At 50.5% G+C, this 17,143-nt stretch overlaps 24 non-coding genes across 24 annotated transcripts; all 24 read right to left on the bottom strand.

The window, feature by feature from the left end:
- Positions 1–103: 103 nt before the first annotated feature.
- Positions 104–175, bottom strand: Trnat-agu. Its single transcript has one exon. It is a non-coding gene; the product is annotated as a tRNA-Thr (tRNA).
- Positions 176–513: 338 nt separating this feature from the next.
- On the bottom strand, positions 514–586 carry Trnak-cuu. The gene has a single exon. It is a non-coding gene; the product is annotated as a tRNA-Lys (tRNA).
- A 452-nt stretch (positions 587–1,038) lies between these two features.
- On the bottom strand, positions 1,039–1,111 carry Trnar-ucg. The gene has a single exon. It is a non-coding gene; the product is annotated as a tRNA-Arg (tRNA).
- A 509-nt stretch (positions 1,112–1,620) lies between these two features.
- Trnat-agu lies at positions 1,621–1,692 on the bottom strand. The gene has a single exon. It is a non-coding gene; the product is annotated as a tRNA-Thr (tRNA).
- Positions 1,693–2,030: 338 nt separating this feature from the next.
- On the bottom strand, positions 2,031–2,103 carry Trnak-cuu. The gene has a single exon. It is a non-coding gene; the product is annotated as a tRNA-Lys (tRNA).
- Positions 2,104–2,555: 452 nt separating this feature from the next.
- Positions 2,556–2,628, bottom strand: Trnar-ucg. Its single transcript has one exon. It is a non-coding gene; the product is annotated as a tRNA-Arg (tRNA).
- Positions 2,629–3,137: 509 nt separating this feature from the next.
- Positions 3,138–3,209, bottom strand: Trnat-agu. Its single transcript has one exon. It is a non-coding gene; the product is annotated as a tRNA-Thr (tRNA).
- Positions 3,210–3,547: 338 nt separating this feature from the next.
- On the bottom strand, positions 3,548–3,620 carry Trnak-cuu. The gene has a single exon. It is a non-coding gene; the product is annotated as a tRNA-Lys (tRNA).
- A 452-nt stretch (positions 3,621–4,072) lies between these two features.
- On the bottom strand, positions 4,073–4,145 carry Trnar-ucg. Its single transcript has one exon. It is a non-coding gene; the product is annotated as a tRNA-Arg (tRNA).
- A 509-nt stretch (positions 4,146–4,654) lies between these two features.
- On the bottom strand, positions 4,655–4,726 carry Trnat-agu. Its single transcript has one exon. It is a non-coding gene; the product is annotated as a tRNA-Thr (tRNA).
- A 338-nt stretch (positions 4,727–5,064) lies between these two features.
- Positions 5,065–5,137, bottom strand: Trnak-cuu. Its single transcript has one exon. It is a non-coding gene; the product is annotated as a tRNA-Lys (tRNA).
- Positions 5,138–5,589: 452 nt separating this feature from the next.
- Positions 5,590–5,662, bottom strand: Trnar-ucg. Its single transcript has one exon. It is a non-coding gene; the product is annotated as a tRNA-Arg (tRNA).
- A 509-nt stretch (positions 5,663–6,171) lies between these two features.
- Positions 6,172–6,243, bottom strand: Trnat-agu. Its single transcript has one exon. It is a non-coding gene; the product is annotated as a tRNA-Thr (tRNA).
- Positions 6,244–6,581: 338 nt separating this feature from the next.
- Trnak-cuu lies at positions 6,582–6,654 on the bottom strand. Its single transcript has one exon. It is a non-coding gene; the product is annotated as a tRNA-Lys (tRNA).
- Positions 6,655–7,106: 452 nt separating this feature from the next.
- Trnar-ucg lies at positions 7,107–7,179 on the bottom strand. Its single transcript has one exon. It is a non-coding gene; the product is annotated as a tRNA-Arg (tRNA).
- A 509-nt stretch (positions 7,180–7,688) lies between these two features.
- Positions 7,689–7,760, bottom strand: Trnat-agu. The gene has a single exon. It is a non-coding gene; the product is annotated as a tRNA-Thr (tRNA).
- A 338-nt stretch (positions 7,761–8,098) lies between these two features.
- On the bottom strand, positions 8,099–8,171 carry Trnak-cuu. The gene has a single exon. It is a non-coding gene; the product is annotated as a tRNA-Lys (tRNA).
- Positions 8,172–8,623: 452 nt separating this feature from the next.
- Positions 8,624–8,696, bottom strand: Trnar-ucg. The gene has a single exon. It is a non-coding gene; the product is annotated as a tRNA-Arg (tRNA).
- Positions 8,697–9,190: 494 nt separating this feature from the next.
- On the bottom strand, positions 9,191–9,262 carry Trnat-agu. Its single transcript has one exon. It is a non-coding gene; the product is annotated as a tRNA-Thr (tRNA).
- A 338-nt stretch (positions 9,263–9,600) lies between these two features.
- Trnak-cuu lies at positions 9,601–9,673 on the bottom strand. Its single transcript has one exon. It is a non-coding gene; the product is annotated as a tRNA-Lys (tRNA).
- Positions 9,674–10,125: 452 nt separating this feature from the next.
- On the bottom strand, positions 10,126–10,198 carry Trnar-ucg. The gene has a single exon. It is a non-coding gene; the product is annotated as a tRNA-Arg (tRNA).
- A 2,205-nt stretch (positions 10,199–12,403) lies between these two features.
- Trnai-aau lies at positions 12,404–12,475 on the bottom strand. Its single transcript has one exon. It is a non-coding gene; the product is annotated as a tRNA-Ile (tRNA).
- Positions 12,476–12,813: 338 nt separating this feature from the next.
- On the bottom strand, positions 12,814–12,886 carry Trnak-cuu. The gene has a single exon. It is a non-coding gene; the product is annotated as a tRNA-Lys (tRNA).
- Positions 12,887–13,338: 452 nt separating this feature from the next.
- Trnar-ucg lies at positions 13,339–13,411 on the bottom strand. The gene has a single exon. It is a non-coding gene; the product is annotated as a tRNA-Arg (tRNA).
- Between the last annotated feature and the right edge of the window lie 3,732 nt (positions 13,412–17,143).

Here is a 17,143-nt window from a genome sequence, read left to right as displayed (position 1 = left end):
ATCTGAGAGTAATTCTAAATAAAACACCTGTTGCTAATTGTTCGTCGTTCCAGATACTGCTTGCTATACGGCCACGACGCGCAACTGATTTCGAAAATTCGTTTGCTTCCTGTGAGGATCGAACTCACGACCCCTGGTTTACTAGACCAGTGCTCTGCCACTGAGCTAAAGAGGCGCGGCCTAGCGGTAGTTTTGCGTACTTCGTGCTTACGCTCGTCTGGATCATCAGGCTTAAGCTGACAACACTTCATATTACCGACTAATATTTGCAGCTATGGCGCACCATTACTGCTTGGCTACACATCTCACACGTAACCGATGTGCTCTCCAACCAACACCACTTACATTTCAGAACATGTCTTTGACACATGTCTACGAAATCACCTTCACCTTCAGATACACTTTCCTTGCGACTGATGTACACGTAGGCAAAGTTTTAAGTTGCTATTTCCATTACGTCACATTGATCAGAGAAACGGTAATTTACATCTGCAACGGAACAAAATTACGCTCCGCCCAGCGTGGGGCTCGAACCCACGACCCTGAGATTAAGAGTCTCATGCTCTACCGACTGAGCTAGCCGGGCTGCGTCGGTGACTACGTGTCGGGTCGCACGACACGCAGTCCTCGTTTGGGTGGTGTGGTCCCATACAGAATCTCTCCATGCTGCCTAATGTTTTCCTAGCGTCACACACGTCACGTACTTCAGTTTTATTTCATAATCATTTCTGAGGGGTACAGGAATTGCATGAAAACCTGCAGCGCTAGTGGTGTCAAAATTAACACACATATTTGATTTGACTCAGAAGCCGAACGGGTTACTTTCCGACGCTGTCTTAGATGCGCAAATGCCAGCCGAAACTCGCGGTGACGGCTCTCAGCCGACCATTTCGCTAGATAACACCGTTCTGGCTGTGTGTGTATCAAGCTCAAGTGCATCTCCAAGCAGGAAATGGACAACAGCAACATTCAGACGATTTCGTACTGCTCAATAGCTACACTGGAACGGTGTGTTTCTTTTGCAGACTTGGAAAAACACGACCGTGACAGGATTCGAACCTGCAATCTTCGGATCCGAAGTCCGACGCCTTATCCATTAGGCCACACGGTCACTGGCCGCCAAGTATTCCTTACATTCGTGTCATCTCGAAACGCTCATACCGCTGAGGAATTGTGTTTTCGTTCTACACAGCCGCTGCCTCTTGCTGCTTCCCACCCATTCGTTACATTCAAGCCTTTACGAGACCGACCAAGTAGAGATTGGGAATCAAGACCACACACTTTGTGCATTCGAAATCGAAGGCAGGGCGTCCCTCACCGCATTTGCTACGATGGCGATTTGCTACTTCTGCAGAAGCGGCGGCGTCGACGACGACAACGACGACGACGACGACGCTCGCGAGAGGCTCTGTGATATTTGAAAAACACATGTAAAAAATATAATTCAGACTGCCGCCTCCCACCCTACGCTGTACCGCTTTGGAAAATGCTTTATCTGCGACATTCGCCTCAATCACATCTGAGAGTAATTCTAAATAAAACACCTGTTGCTAATTGTTCGTCGTTCCAGATACTGCTTGCTATACGGCCACGACGCGCAACTGATTTCGAAAATTCGTTTGCTTCCTGTGAGGATCGAACTCACGACCCCTGGTTTACTAGACCAGTGCTCTGCCACTGAGCTAAAGAGGCGCGGCCTAGCGGTAGTTTTGCGTACTTCGTGCTTACGCTCGTCTGGATCATCAGGCTTAAGCTGACAACACTTCATATTACCGACTAATATTTGCAGCTATGGCGCACCATTACTGCTTGGCTACACATCTCACACGTAACCGATGTGCTCTCCAACCAACACCACTTACATTTCAGAACATGTCTTTGACACATGTCTACGAAATCACCTTCACCTTCAGATACACTTTCCTTGCGACTGATGTACACGTAGGCAAAGTTTTAAGTTGCTATTTCCATTACGTCACATTGATCAGAGAAACGGTAATTTACATCTGCAACGGAACAAAATTACGTTCCGCCCAGCGTGGGGCTCGAACCCACGACCCTGAGATTAAGAGTCTCATGCTCTACCAACTGAGCTAGCCGGGCTGCGTCGGTGACTACGTGTCGGGTCGCACGACACACAGTTCTCGTTTGGGTGGGGTGGTCCCATACAGAATCTCTCCATGCTGCCTAATGTTTTCCTAGCGTCACACACGTCACGTACTTCAGTTTTATTTCATAATCATTTCTGAGGGGTACAGGAATTGCATGAAAACCTGCAGCGCTAGTGGTGTCAAAATTAACACACATATTTGATTTGACTCAGAAGCCGAACGGGTTACTTTCCGACGCTGTCTTAGATGCGCAAATGCCAGCCGAAACTCGCGGTGACGGCTCTCAGCCGACCATTTCGCTAGATAACACCGTTCTGGCTGTGTGTGTATCAAGCTCAAGTGCATCTCCAAGCAGGAAATGGACAACAGCAACATTCAGACGATTTCGTACTGCTCAATAGCTACACTAAAACGGTGTGTTTCTTTTGCAGACTTGGAAAAACACGACCGTGACAGGATTCGAACCTGCAATCTTCGGATCCGAAGTCCGACGCCTTATCCATTAGGCCACACGGTCACTGGCCGCCAAGTATTCCTTACATTCGTGTCATCTCGAAACGCTCATACCGCTGAGGAATTGTGTTTTCGTTCTACACAGCCGCTGCCTCTTGCTGCTTCCCACCCATTCGTTACATTCAAGCCTTTACGAGACCGACCAAGTAGAGATTGGGAATCAAGACCACACACTTTGTGCATTCGAAATCGAAGGCAGGGCGTCCCTCGCCGCATTTGCTACGATGGCGATTTGCTACTTCTGCAGAAGCGGCGGCGTCGACGACGACAACGACGACGACGACGACGCTCGCGAGAGGCTCTGTGATATTTGAAAAACACATGTAAAAAATATAATTCAGACTGCCGCCTCCCACCCTACGCTGTACCGCTTTGGAAAATGCTTTATCTGCGACATTCGCCTCAATCACATCTGAGAGTAATTCTAAATAAAACACCTGTTGCTAATTGTTCGTCGTTCCAGATACTGCTTGCTATACGGCCACGACGCGCAACTGATTTCGAAAATTCGTTTGCTTCCTGTGAGGATCGAACTCACGACCCCTGGTTTACTAGACCAGTGCTCTGCCACTGAGCTAAAGAGGCGCGGCCTAGCGGTAGTTTTGCGTACTTCGTGCTTACGCTCGTCTGGATCATCAGGCTTAAGCTGACAACACTTCATATTACCGACTAATATTTGCAGCTATGGCGCACCATTACTGCTTGGCTACACATCTCACACGTAACCGATGTGCTCTCCAACCAACACCACTTACATTTCAGAACATGTCTTTGACACATGTCTACGAAATCACCTTCACCTTCAGATACACTTTCCTTGCGACTGATGTACACGTAGGCAAAGTTTTAAGTTGCTATTTCCATTACGTCACATTGATCAGAGAAACGGTAATTTACATCTGCAACGGAACAAAATTACGTTCCGCCCAGCGTGGGGCTCGAACCCACGACCCTGAGATTAAGAGTCTCATGCTCTACCAACTGAGCTAGCCGGGCTGCGTCGGTGACTACGTGTCGGGTCGCACGACACACAGTTCTCGTTTGGGTGGGGTGGTCCCATACAGAATCTCTCCATGCTGCCTAATGTTTTCCTAGCGTCACACACGTCACGTACTTCAGTTTTATTTCATAATCATTTCTGAGGGGTACAGGAATTGCATGAAAACCTGCAGCGCTAGTGGTGTCAAAATTAACACACATATTTGATTTGACTCAGAAGCCGAACGGGTTACTTTCCGACGCTGTCTTAGATGCGCAAATGCCAGCCGAAACTCGCGGTGACGGCTCTCAGCCGACCATTTCGCTAGATAACACCGTTCTGGCTGTGTGTGTATCAAGCTCAAGTGCATCTCCAAGCAGGAAATGGACAACAGCAACATTCAGACGATTTCGTACTGCTCAATAGCTACACTAAAACGGTGTGTTTCTTTTGCAGACTTGGAAAAACACGACCGTGACAGGATTCGAACCTGCAATCTTCGGATCCGAAGTCCGACGCCTTATCCATTAGGCCACACGGTCACTGGCCGCCAAGTATTCCTTACATTCGTGTCATCTCGAAACGCTCATACCGCTGAGGAATTGTGTTTTCGTTCTACACAGCCGCTGCCTCTTGCTGCTTCCCACCCATTCGTTACATTCAAGCCTTTACGAGACCGACCAAGTAGAGATTGGGAATCAAGACCACACACTTTGTGCATTCGAAATCGAAGGCAGGGCGTCCCTCGCCGCATTTGCTACGATGGCGATTTGCTACTTCTGCAGAAGCGGCGGCGTCGACGACGACAACGACGACGACGACGACGCTCGCGAGAGGCTCTGTGATATTTGAAAAACACATGTAAAAAATATAATTCAGACTGCCGCCTCCCACCCTACGCTGTACCGCTTTGGAAAATGCTTTATCTGCGACATTCGCCTCAATCACATCTGAGAGTAATTCTAAATAAAACACCTGTTGCTAATTGTTCGTCGTTCCAGATACTGCTTGCTATACGGCCACGACGCGCAACTGATTTCGAAAATTCGTTTGCTTCCTGTGAGGATCGAACTCACGACCCCTGGTTTACTAGACCAGTGCTCTGCCACTGAGCTAAAGAGGCGCGGCCTAGCGGTAGTTTTGCGTACTTCGTGCTTACGCTCGTCTGGATCATCAGGCTTAAGCTGACAACACTTCATATTACCGACTAATATTTGCAGCTATGGCGCACCATTACTGCTTGGCTACACATCTCACACGTAACCGATGTGCTCTCCAACCAACACCACTTACATTTCAGAACATGTCTTTGACACATGTCTACGAAATCACCTTCACCTTCAGATACACTTTCCTTGCGACTGATGTACACGTAGGCAAAGTTTTAAGTTGCTATTTCCATTACGTCACATTGATCAGAGAAACGGTAATTTACATCTGCAACGGAACAAAATTACGTTCCGCCCAGCGTGGGGCTCGAACCCACGACCCTGAGATTAAGAGTCTCATGCTCTACCAACTGAGCTAGCCGGGCTGTGTCGGTGACTACGTGTCGGGTCGCACGACACACAGTTCTCGTTTGGGTGGGGTGGTCCCATACAGAATCTCTCCATGCTGCCTAATGTTTTCCTAGCGTCACACACGTCACGTACTTCAGTTTTATTTCATAATCATTTCTGAGGGGTACAGGAATTGCATGAAAACCTGCAGCGCTAGTGGTGTCAAAATTAACACACATATTTGATTTGACTCAGAAGCCGAACGGGTTACTTTCCGACGCTGTCTTAGATGCGCAAATGCCAGCCGAAACTCGCGGTGACGGCTCTCAGCCGACCATTTCGCTAGATAACACCGTTCTGGCTGTGTGTGTATCAAGCTCAAGTGCATCTCCAAGCAGGAAATGGACAACAGCAACATTCAGACGATTTCGTACTGCTCAATAGCTACACTAAAACGGTGTGTTTCTTTTGCAGACTTGGAAAAACACGACCGTGACAGGATTCGAACCTGCAATCTTCGGATCCGAAGTCCGACGCCTTATCCATTAGGCCACACGGTCACTGGCCGCCAAGTATTCCTTACATTCGTGTCATCTCGAAACGCTCATACCGCTGAGGAATTGTGTTTTCGTTCTACACAGCCGCTGCCTCTTGCTGCTTCCCACCCATTCGTTACATTCAAGCCTTTACGAGACCGACCAAGTAGAGATTGGGAATCAAGACCACACACTTTGTGCATTCGAAATCGAAGGCAGGGCGTCCCTCGCCGCATTTGCTACGATGGCGATTTGCTACTTCTGCAGAAGCGGCGGCGTCGACGACGACAACGACGACGACGACGACGCTCGCGAGAGGCTCTGTGATATTTGAAAAACACATGTAAAAAATATAATTCAGACTGCCGCCTCCCACCCTACGCTGTACCGCTTTGGAAAATGCTTTATCTGCGACATTCGCCTCAATCACATCTGAGAGTAATTCTAAATAAAACACCTGTTGCTAATTGTTCGTCGTTCCAGATACTGCTTGCTATACGGCCACGACGCGCAACTGATTTCGAAAATTCGTTTGCTTCCTGTGAGGATCGAACTCACGACCCCTGGTTTACTAGACCAGTGCTCTGCCACTGAGCTAAAGAGGCGCGGCCTAGCGGTAGTTTTGCGTACTTCGTGCTTACGCTCGTCTGGATCATCAGGCTTAAGCTGACAACACTTCATATTACCGACTAATATTTGCAGCTATGGCGCACCATTACTGCTTGGCTACACATCTCACACGTAACCGATGTGCTCTCCAACCAACACCACTTACATTTCAGAACATGTCTTTGACACATGTCTACGAAATCACCTTCACCTTCAGATACACTTTCCTTGCGACTGATGTACACGTAGGCAAAGTTTTAAGTTGCTATTTCCATTACGTCACATTGATCAGAGAAACGGTAATTTACATCTGCAACGGAACAAAATTACGTTCCGCCCAGCGTGGGGCTCGAACCCACGACCCTGAGATTAAGAGTCTCATGCTCTACCAACTGAGCTAGCCGGGCTGCGTCGGTGACTACGTGTCGGGTCGCACGACACACAGTTCTCGTTTGGGTGGGGTGGTCCCATACAGAATCTCTCCATGCTGCCTAATGTTTTCCTAGCGTCACACACGTCACGTACTTCAGTTTTATTTCATAATCATTTCTGAGGGGTACAGGAATTGCATGAAAACCTGCAGCGCTAGTGGTGTCAAAATTAACACACATATTTGATTTGACTCAGAAGCCGAACGGGTTACTTTCCGACGCTGTCTTAGATGCGCAAATGCCAGCCGAAACTCGCGGTGACGGCTCTCAGCCGACCATTTCGCTAGATAACACCGTTCTGGCTGTGTGTGTATCAAGCTCAAGTGCATCTCCAAGCAGGAAATGGACAACAGCAACATTCAGACGATTTCGTACTGCTCAATAGCTACACTAAAACGGTGTGTTTCTTTTGCAGACTTGGAAAAACACGACCGTGACAGGATTCGAACCTGCAATCTTCGGATCCGAAGTCCGACGCCTTATCCATTAGGCCACACGGTCACTGGCCGCCAAGTATTCCTTACATTCGTGTCATCTCGAAACGCTCATACCGCTGAGGAATTGTGTTTTCGTTCTACACAGCCGCTGCCTCTTGCTGCTTCCCACCCATTCGTTACATTCAAGCCTTTACGAGACCGACCAAGTAGAGATTGGGAATCAAGACCACACACTTTGTGCATTCGAAATCGAAGGCAGGGCGTCCCTCGCCGCATTTGCTACGATGGCGATTTGCTACTTCTGCAGAAGCGGCGGCGTCGACGACGACGACGACGACGACGACGACGCTCGCGAGAGGCTCTGTGATATTTGAAAAACACATGTAAAAAATATAAATCAGACTGCCGCCTCCCACCCTACGCTGTACCGCTTTGGAAAATGCTTTATCTGCGACATTCGCCTCAATCACATCTGAGAGTAATTCTAAATAAAACACCTGTTGCTAATTGTTCGTCGTTCCAGATACTGCTTGCTATACGGCCACGACGCGCAACTGATTTCGAAAATTCGTTTGCTTCCTGTGAGGATCGAACTCACGACCCCTGGTTTACTAGACCAGTGCTCTGCCACTGAGCTAAAGAGGCGCGGCCTAGCGGTAGTTTTGCGTACTTCGTGCTTACGCTCGTCTGGATCATCAGGCTTAAGCTGACAACACTTCATATTACCGACTAATATTTGCAGCTATGGCGCACCAATACTGCTTGGCTACACATCTCACACGTAACCGATGTGCTCTCCAACCAACACCACTTACATTTCAGAACATGTCTTTGACACATGTCTACGAAATCACCTTCACCTTCAGATACACTTTCCTTGCGACTGATGTACACGTAGGCAAAGTTTTAAGTTGCTATTTCCATTACGTCACATTGATCAGAGAAACGGTAATTTACATCTGCAATGGAACAAAATTACGTTCCGCCCAGCGTGAGGCTCGAACCCACGACCCTGAGATTAAGAGTCTCATGCTCTACCAACTGAGCTAGCCGGGCTGCGTCGGTGACTACGTGTCGGGTCGCACGACACACAGTTCTCGTTTGGGTGGGGTGGTCCCATACAGAATCTCTCCATGCTGCCTAATGTTTTCCTAGCGTCACACACGTCACGTACTTCAGTTTTATTTCATAATCATTTCTGAGGGGTACAGGAATTGCATGAAAACCTGCAGCGCTAGTGGTGTCAAAATTAACACACATATTTGATTTGACTCAGAAGCCGAACGGGTTACTTTCCGACGCTGTCTTAGATGCGCAAATGCCAGCCGAAACTCGCGGTGACGGCTCTCAGCCGACCATTTCGCTAGATAACACCGTTCTGGCTGTGTGTGTATCAAGCTCAAGTGCATCTCCAAGCAGGAAATGGACAACAGCAACATTCAGACGATTTCGTACTGCTCAATAGCTACACTAAAACGGTGTGTTTCTTTTGCAGACTTGGAAAAACACGACCGTGACAGGATTCGAACCTGCAATCTTCGGATCCGAAGTCCGACGCCTTATCCATTAGCCCACACGGTCACTGGCCGCCAAGTATTCCTTACATTCGTGTCATCTCGAAACGCTCATACCGCTGAGGAATTGTGTTTTCGTTCTACACAGCCGCTGCCTCTTGCTGCTTCCCACCCATTCGTTACATTCAAGCCTTTACGAGACCGACCAAGTAGAGATTGGGAATCAAGACCACACACTTTGTGCATTCGAAATCGAAGGCAGGGCGTCCCTCGCCGCATTTGCTACGATGGCGATTTGCTACTTCTGCAGAAGCGGCGGCGTCGACGACGACGACGCTCGCGAGAGGCTCTGTGATATTTGAAAAACACATGTAAAAAATATAAATCAGACTGCCGCCTCCCACCCTACGCTGTACCGCTTTGGAAAATGCTTTATCTGCGACATTCGCCTCAATCACATCTGAGAGTAATTCTAAATAAAACACCTGTTGCTAATTGTTCGTCGTTCCAGATACTGCTTGCTATACGGCCACGACGCGCAACTGATTTCGAAAATTCGTTTGCCTCCTGTGAGGATCGAACTCACGACCCCTGGTTTACTAGACCAGTGCTCTGCCACTGAGCTAAAGAGGCGCGGCCTAGCGGTAGTTTTGCGTACTTCGTGCTTACGCTCGTCTGGATCATCAGGGTTAAGCTGACAACACTTCATATTACCGACTAATATTTGCAGCTATGGCGCACCATTACTGCTTGGCTACACATCTCACACGTAACCGATGTGCTCTCCAACCAACACCACTTACATTTCAGAACATGTCTTTGACACATGTCTACGAAATCACCTTCACCTTCAGATACACTTTCCTTGCGACTGATGTACACGTAGGCAAAGTTTTAAGTTGCTATTTCCATTACGTCACATTGATCAGAGAAACGGTAATTTACATCTGCAACGGAACAAAATTACGTTCCGCCCAGCGTGGGGCTCGAACCCACGACCCTGAGATTAAGAGTCTCATGTTCTACCGACTGAGCTAGCCGGGCTGCGTCGGTGACTACGTGTCGGGTCGCACGACACACAGTTCACGTTTGGGTGGGGTGGTCCCATACAGAATCTCTCCATGCTGCCTAATGTTTTCCTAGCGTCACACACGTCACGTACTTCAGTTTTATTTCATAATCATTTCTGAGGGGTACAGGAATTGCATGAAAACCTGCAGCGCTAGTGGTGTCAAAATTAACACACATATTTGATTTGACTCAGAAGCCGAACGGGTTACTTTCCGACGCTGTCTTAGATGCGCAAATGCCAGCCGAAACTCGCGGTGACGGCACTCAGCCGACCATTTCGCTAGATAACACCGTTCTGGCTGTGTGTGTATCAAGCTCAAGTGCATCTCCAAGCAGGAAATGGACAACAGCAACATTCAGACGATTTCGTACTGCTCAATAGCTACACTAAAACGGTGTGTTTCTTTTGCAGACTTGGAAAAACACGACCGTGACAGGATTCGAACCTGCAATCTTCGGATCCGAAGTCCGACGCCTTATCCATTAGGCCACACGGTCACTGGCCGCCAAGTATTCCTTACATTCGTGTCATCTCGAAACGCTCATACCGCTGAGGAATTGTGTTTTCGTTCTACACAGCCGCTGCCTCTTGCTGCTTCCCACCCATTCGTTACATTCAAGCCTTTACGAGACCGACCAAGTAGAGATTGGGAATCAAGACCACACACTTTGTGCATTCGAAATCGAAGGCAGGGCGTCCCTCGCCGCATTTGCTACGATGGCGATTTGCTACTTCTGCAGAAGCGGCGGCGTCGACGACGACGACGACGCTCGCGAGAGGATCTGTGATATTTGAAAAACACATGTAAAAAATATAATTCAGACTGCCGCCTCCCACCCTACGCTGTACCGCTTTTTTTTTTTTTTTTTTTTTTTCCTTTATTGAATTTCAATTCCCCCCGAAGGGGGCGGGCTGGCAGCAGCTTAGGACGCCGCTCTGCAGCCTACAGGTTTTCTGACAAAGAGCAGGAGAATAAATAATAATAAAAAACAGGCGATAAAATCGGGGACTCATTGAGTAACAAGGTGAAAAGAAAATGGGGAAATGAAAACAAACAACAGAGGGATGATGAAGCGAATAAAAATACATACGGAGCAGACAGGGGAAACAATAGACAATTAAAAAAAACACGGCGACAGTCTGGATTCTGTTCGCAAAGTATATAAAACGCACACCCAGCGACAGCATGGTTTCTGTTCGCAACACAACACTGAATAGGCACTAGAACACAGCACGAAAAAGTCGGCAAAGGTGACACCACAGTCGAGAGCAGGTGGGGGGAAACTGAACAGGAGATGGGAAAACAAAAAGGGGGGGAAAGGAGAGTAAAAGCGAAGGGGGGGGGGAACCGGGAAAGGAGCTGATGGAGGATGAGGACCCATAAGAGGGGTGGGGGGCAGACGCGACAGGGAGGGGGGTAGGCAGAGGAGGGGAAGACAAAAGGACTGGGGGGGAGAAGGGAGGTAGGGAGAGGTGTAGTGGGGAGGAAACAGGACGGAAGGGGGGGGAAGAGGGAGCCCAGGGAAAGGACAGAGGAAAGGAGGGGGAGGGAGGATCAGAGTTGATAGGAAGGATAAATGGAGGGAGAGAGGGCATCATCCGGGAGGGGGAGTTGACGGAATCCACCTTGGGAAAGGAGATGGAGGGTGTAGAGATGGAGGGTAGGGGGGACACAACGGTGAAGACGGGGCAGGGGGCGAGGATGGGAGAGGAGAGGAGCAACCAGGGGGTGAGGGGGTTCAAGACGGCGGGAGGTGTAGAGGATGCGGATATGTTCGAGGAAGAGGAGCAGATGGGGGAAAGGAATGAGATCATAGAGGAGCCGCGTGGGGGACGGGAGGCGGATACGGAAGGCGAGGCGGAGTGCATGACGCTCAGGGATCTGGAGGGACTGATAGAATTTAGGGGGGGCAGATATCCAGGCAGGACTGGCATAACAGAGGATGGGACGCATTAAGGATTTGTAGGTGTGGAGGATGGTAGAGGGGTGCAACCCCCATGTCCGGCCAGAGAGGAGTTTGAGGAGGCGGAGGCGGTTGTGGGCTTTGGATTGGATGGATCGGAGATGAGGGATCCAGGTGAGGTGACGGTCAATGGTGAGGCCAAGGTAGGTGAGGGTGGGGGTGAGACGGACAGGACGTGCGCAGACAGTAAGGGAGAAATCCAGGAGCCGGAAGGAGCGAGTGGTACGACCTACGATGATTGCCTGGGTCTTGGAAGGATTGAGTTTCAGGAGCCATTGGTTACACCATGCAGCAAAAAGGTCAAGGTGATTTTGGAGAAGGCGTTGGGACCGTTGGAGGGTAGGAGCGAGGGCGAGGAATGCGGTGTCATCAGCATATTGCAAGAGGTGCAGTGGAGGGGGGGGTTGGGGCATATCTGCTGTGTACAGGAGGTAGAGGAGAGGGGAGAGGACAGAGCCCTGGGGCACCCCGGCAGAGGGGTAGAAGGTGCGGGAATTGGCATGATGGATGGTAACGTAGGAGGGGCGGCGGGAGAGGAAGGAGGCCACCAGACGGATGTAGTTGATAGGAAGGGCGTAGGTTTGGAGCTGTACCGCTTTGGAAAATGCTTTATCTGCGACATTCGCCTCAATCACATCTGAGAGTAATTCTAAATAAAACACCTGTTGTTAATTGTTCGTCGTTCCAGATACTGCTTGCTATACGGCCACGACGCGCAACTGATTTCGAAAATTCGTTTGCCTCCTGTGAGGATCGAACTCACGACCCCTGGTTTATTAGACCAGTGCTCTGCCACTGAGCTAAAGAGGCGCGGCCTAGCGGTAGTTTTGCGTACTTCGTGCTTACGCTCGTCTGGATCATCAGGCTTAAGCTGACAACACTTCATATTACTGACTAATATTTGCAGCTATGGCGCACCATTACTGCTTGGCTACACATCTCACACGTAACCGATGTGCTCTCCAACCAACACCACTTACATTTCAGAACATGTCTTTGACACATGTCTACGAAATCACCTTCAGCTTCAGATACACTTTCCTTGCGACTGATGGAGACGTAGGCAAAGTTTTAAGTTGCTATTTCCATTACGTCACATTGATCAGAAAAACGGTAATTTACATCTGCAGCGGAACAAAACTACGTTCCGCCCAGCGTGGGGCTCGAACCCACGACCCTGAGATTAAGAGTCTCATGCTCTACCGACTGAGCTAGCCGGGCTGCGTCGGTGACTACGTGTCGGGTCGCACGACACACAGTTCTCGTTTCGGTGGGGTGGTCCTATACAGAATCTCTCTATGCTGCCTAATGTTTTCCTAGCGTCACACACGTCACGTACTTCAGTTTTATTTCATAATCATTTCTGAGAGGTACAGGAATTGCATGAAAACCTGCAGCGCTAGTGATGTCAAAATTAACACACATATTTGATTTGACTCAGAAGCCGAACGGATTACTTTCCGACGCTGTCTTAGATGCGCAAATGCCAGCCGAAACTCGCGGTGACGGCACTCAGCCGACCATTTCGCTAGATAACACCGTTCTGGCTGTGTGTGTATCAAGCTCAAGTGCATCTCCAAGCAGGAAATGGACAACAGCAACATTCAGACGATTTCGTACTGCTCAATAGCTACACTAAAACGGTGTGTTTCTTTTGCAGACTTGGAAAAACACGACCGTGACAGGATTCGAACCTGCAATCTTCGGATCCGAAGTCCGACGCCTTATCCATTAGGCCACACGGTCAATGGCCGCCAAGTATTCCTTACATTCGTGTCATCTCGAAACGCTCATACCGCTGAGGAATTGTGTTTTCGTTCTACACAGCCGCTGCCTCTTGCTGCTTCCCACCCATTCGTTACATTCAAGCCTTTACGAGACCGACCAAGTAGAGATTGGGAATCAAGACCACACACTTTGTGCATTCGAAATCGAAGGCAGGGCGTCCCTCGCCGCATTTGCTACGATGGCGATTTGCTACTTCTGCAGAAGCGGCGGCGTCGACGACGACGGCGACGACGACGACGACGACGACGACGCTCGCGAGAGGATCTGTGATATTTGAAAAACACATGTAAAAAATATAATTCAGACTGCCGCCTCCCACCCTACTCTGTACCGCTTTTTTTTTTTTTTTTTTTTTTTCTTTATTGAATTTCAATTCACCCCGAAGGGGGCGGGCTGGCAGCAGCTTAGGACGCCGCTCTGCAGCCTACAGGTTTTCTGACAAAGAGCAGTTAAATAATAATAAAAAAACAGGCGGTAAAATCGGGGACTCATTGAGTAACAAGGTGAAAAGAAAATGGGGAAATGAAAACAAACAACAGAGGGATGATGAAGCGAATAAAAATACATACGGAGCAGACAGGGGAAACAATAGACAATTAAAAAAAACATGGCGACAGTCTGGATTCTGTTCGCAAAGTATATAAAACGCACACCCAGCGACAGCATGGTTTCTGTTCGCAACACAACACTGAATAGTCACGAGAACACAGCACGAAAAAGTCGGCAAAGGTGACACCACAGTCGAGAGCAGGTGGGGGGAAACTGAACAGGAGATGGGAAAACAAAAAGGGGGGGGAAAGGAGAGTAAAAGCGAAGGGGGGGGGGAACCGGGAAAGGAGCTGATGGAGGATGAGGACCCATAAGAGGGGTGGGGGGCAGACGCGACAGGGAGGGGGGGGTAGGCAGAGGAGGGGAATACAAAAGTACTGGGGGGGAGAAGGGAGGTAGGGAGAGGTGTAGTGGGGAGGAAACAGGACGGAAGGGGGGGGAAGAGGGAGCCCAGGGAAAGGACAGAGGAAAAGAGGGGGAGGGAGGATCAGAGTTGATAGGAAGGATAAATGGAGGGAGAGAGGGCATCATCCGGGAGGGGGAGTTGACGGAAGCCACCTTGGGAAAGGAGATGGAGGGTGTAGAGATGGAGGGTAGGGGGGACACAACGGTGAATACGGGGCAGGGGGCGAGGATGGGAGAGGAGAGGAGCAACCAGGGGGTGAGGGGGTTCAAGACGGCGGGAGGTGTAGAGGATGCGGATATGTTCGAGGAAGAGGAGCAGATGGGGGAAAGGAATGAGATCATAGAGGAGCCGCGTGGGGGACGGGAGGCGGATACGGAAGGCGAGGCGGAGTGCATGACGCTCAAGGATCTGGAGGGACTGATAGAATTTGGGGGGGGCAGATATCCAGGCAGGACTGGCATAACAGAGGATGGGACGGATTAAGGATTTGTAGGTGTGGAGGATGGTAGAGGGGTGCAACCCCCATGTCCGGCCAGAGAGGAGTTTGAGGAGGCGGAGGCGGTTGTGGGCTTTGGATTGGATGGATCGGAGATGAGGGATCCAGGTGAGGTGACGGTCAATGGTGAGGCCAAGGTAGGTGAGGGTGGGGGTGAGACGGACAGGACGTGCGCAGACAGTAAGGGAGAAATCCAGGAGCCGGAAGGAGCGAGTGGTACGACCTACGATGATTGCCTGGGTCTTGGAAGGATTGAGTTTCAGGAGCCATTGGTTACACCATGCAGCAAAAAGGTCAAGGTGATTCTGGAGAAGGCGTTGGGACCGTTGGAGGGTAGGAGCGAGGGTGAGGAATGCGGTGTCATCAGCATATTGCAAGAGGTGCACTGGAGGGGGGGGTTGGGGCATATCTGCTGTGTACAGGAGGTAGAGGAGAGGGGAGAGGACAGAGCCCTGGGGCACACCGGCAGAGGGGTAGAAGGTGCGGGAATTGGCATGATGGATGGTAACGTAGGAGGGGCGGCGGGAGAGGAAGGAGGCCACCAGACGGATGTAGTTGATAGGAAGGGCGTAGGTTTGGAGTTTAAACAGGAGACCGGGATGCCAGACACGGTCGTAGGCCTTTTCAAGGTCAAGTGAGACAAAAATGGCGGAGCGACGGGAGTTAAGCTGGAGGGAGAGGAGATGAGTGAGGCGGAGGAGTTGGTCATCAGCAGAGAAGGAAGGTCGAAAGCCACATTGGGTGTTTGGGAGGAGGTGGTTTTGGTGGAGGTGGAGATGGATGCGCCGGGAAAGGATGGATTCCAAGAGCTTGCTGAACACCGACGTGAGACAGGTAGGACGATAGGAAGAGGCATCAGATGGAGGCTTATTGGGTTTGGAGAACATCAGGATACGGGAGGTTTTCCACAGGTCGGGATAGAAGCCAGTGGCAAGGATGACATTGTAGAGGGCGGCAAGGAGGGAAAGGAAGGAGGGAGGGCAGTGTTTGAGGTGGCGGTAGGTAACGCAGTCGTGGCCGGGAGCAGTGTTGCGTTTAGTGCGGAGTGTGAGGCTGATGTCCTGTGTAGTGATGGGAGTGTTAAGTGCAGATGGTGGGGTGTGGCCCAAGTACTGGAAGCTAGGAGCAAGGGGAGGAACAGAGGTATTCGTACGGTCCATGACATCAGGGAAGAGGGAATAATCAAAGTGGGGATCATCTGGGATGGAAAAAACACCAGAGAGGTGGGAGGCAAAGTGGTTGGCCTTACTGAGGTTGTCAGGAAAGGGACGGTCATTAAGGAGGAGAGGGTACTGGGGGGTGGGGCGGTTCCCAGTAAGGCGGTGGAAAGCAGACCAATACTTGGAAGAGTTGATGGGGAGCGTGGTGTTGAGGTGGGTACATGTCTGGCGCCAGGCTCGGCGTTTCTTCGCAACAAGCAGGTTGCGGATGTGTCGCTGTAATTGCCGGTGGCGGGTAAGTGTATCCCGGTCACGAGTGCGGAGAAAAGAGCGGTAGAGGCGGCGGGACTCCCGAAGGAGAAGGACGGCCTGTGGAGGCAGGGCGGGGCGGTGAGGGTGGACGGCTTTGGTGGGGATATGGGTGGCGACGGCGTCAGACAAGGTCTGGTGCAGGAAGGCAGCAGTGCGAGAGATGTCATCAGGAGACTGGAGGGTAAGGTCGTGGCTGTCAACCTGGGTGTGAATGGAATCCCGGTAGGCATCCCAGTTGGCACGGGAGTAATCATGGACAAGTTTAGGAGGGACGTCAGGGCGAGGAGCGTGGCGGGGATGGCGACCGTTAGAGATAGTGAGGAGGACAGGAGCATGGTCACTGCCAATGAGGTCAAGGACATCCGCGGTGATGCGCCCAAGGAGGTTGGGAGAGGCAAGGACTACATCAGGAGTGGTGTTGGATTCGGGCCGGGTGTGCTGGGGCAGGGGAACCAGGTCTCCCTGGAGAGTGGTGAGAAACTGATGCCACCGCCGGAGGTCGGCAGGATCGCGGCTGTGGATATTGAGGTCGGCGGCAATCACGTAGGTGGAGAAGGTGCGGTCAATGTGGGCCAGGAAATCATACGGGATGGGGGTGCGAGGGCGGACATAAATGGTGGCACAGGTGATGGTAAGGGCGGGGAAGAAGAGGCTGAGGGTGAGATGCTCGGCAGGATTGTTAAGGAGAGGTTGGGGCCGGACAGGGAGGTGCTTGAGGTGGCCTATAGCAACTCCGCCACGTGCCAGAGGGTACGGGTTATCGGTAC

Source organism: Schistocerca piceifrons, chromosome 7 (assembly GCF_021461385.2).
Source record: "Schistocerca piceifrons isolate TAMUIC-IGC-003096 chromosome 7, iqSchPice1.1, whole genome shotgun sequence".
NCBI lineage: Eukaryota > Metazoa > Arthropoda > Insecta > Orthoptera > Acrididae > Schistocerca > Schistocerca piceifrons.
Note: the sequence above shows the minus strand (reverse complement) of the source record. Positions and strands in the feature narration are given on the sequence as shown.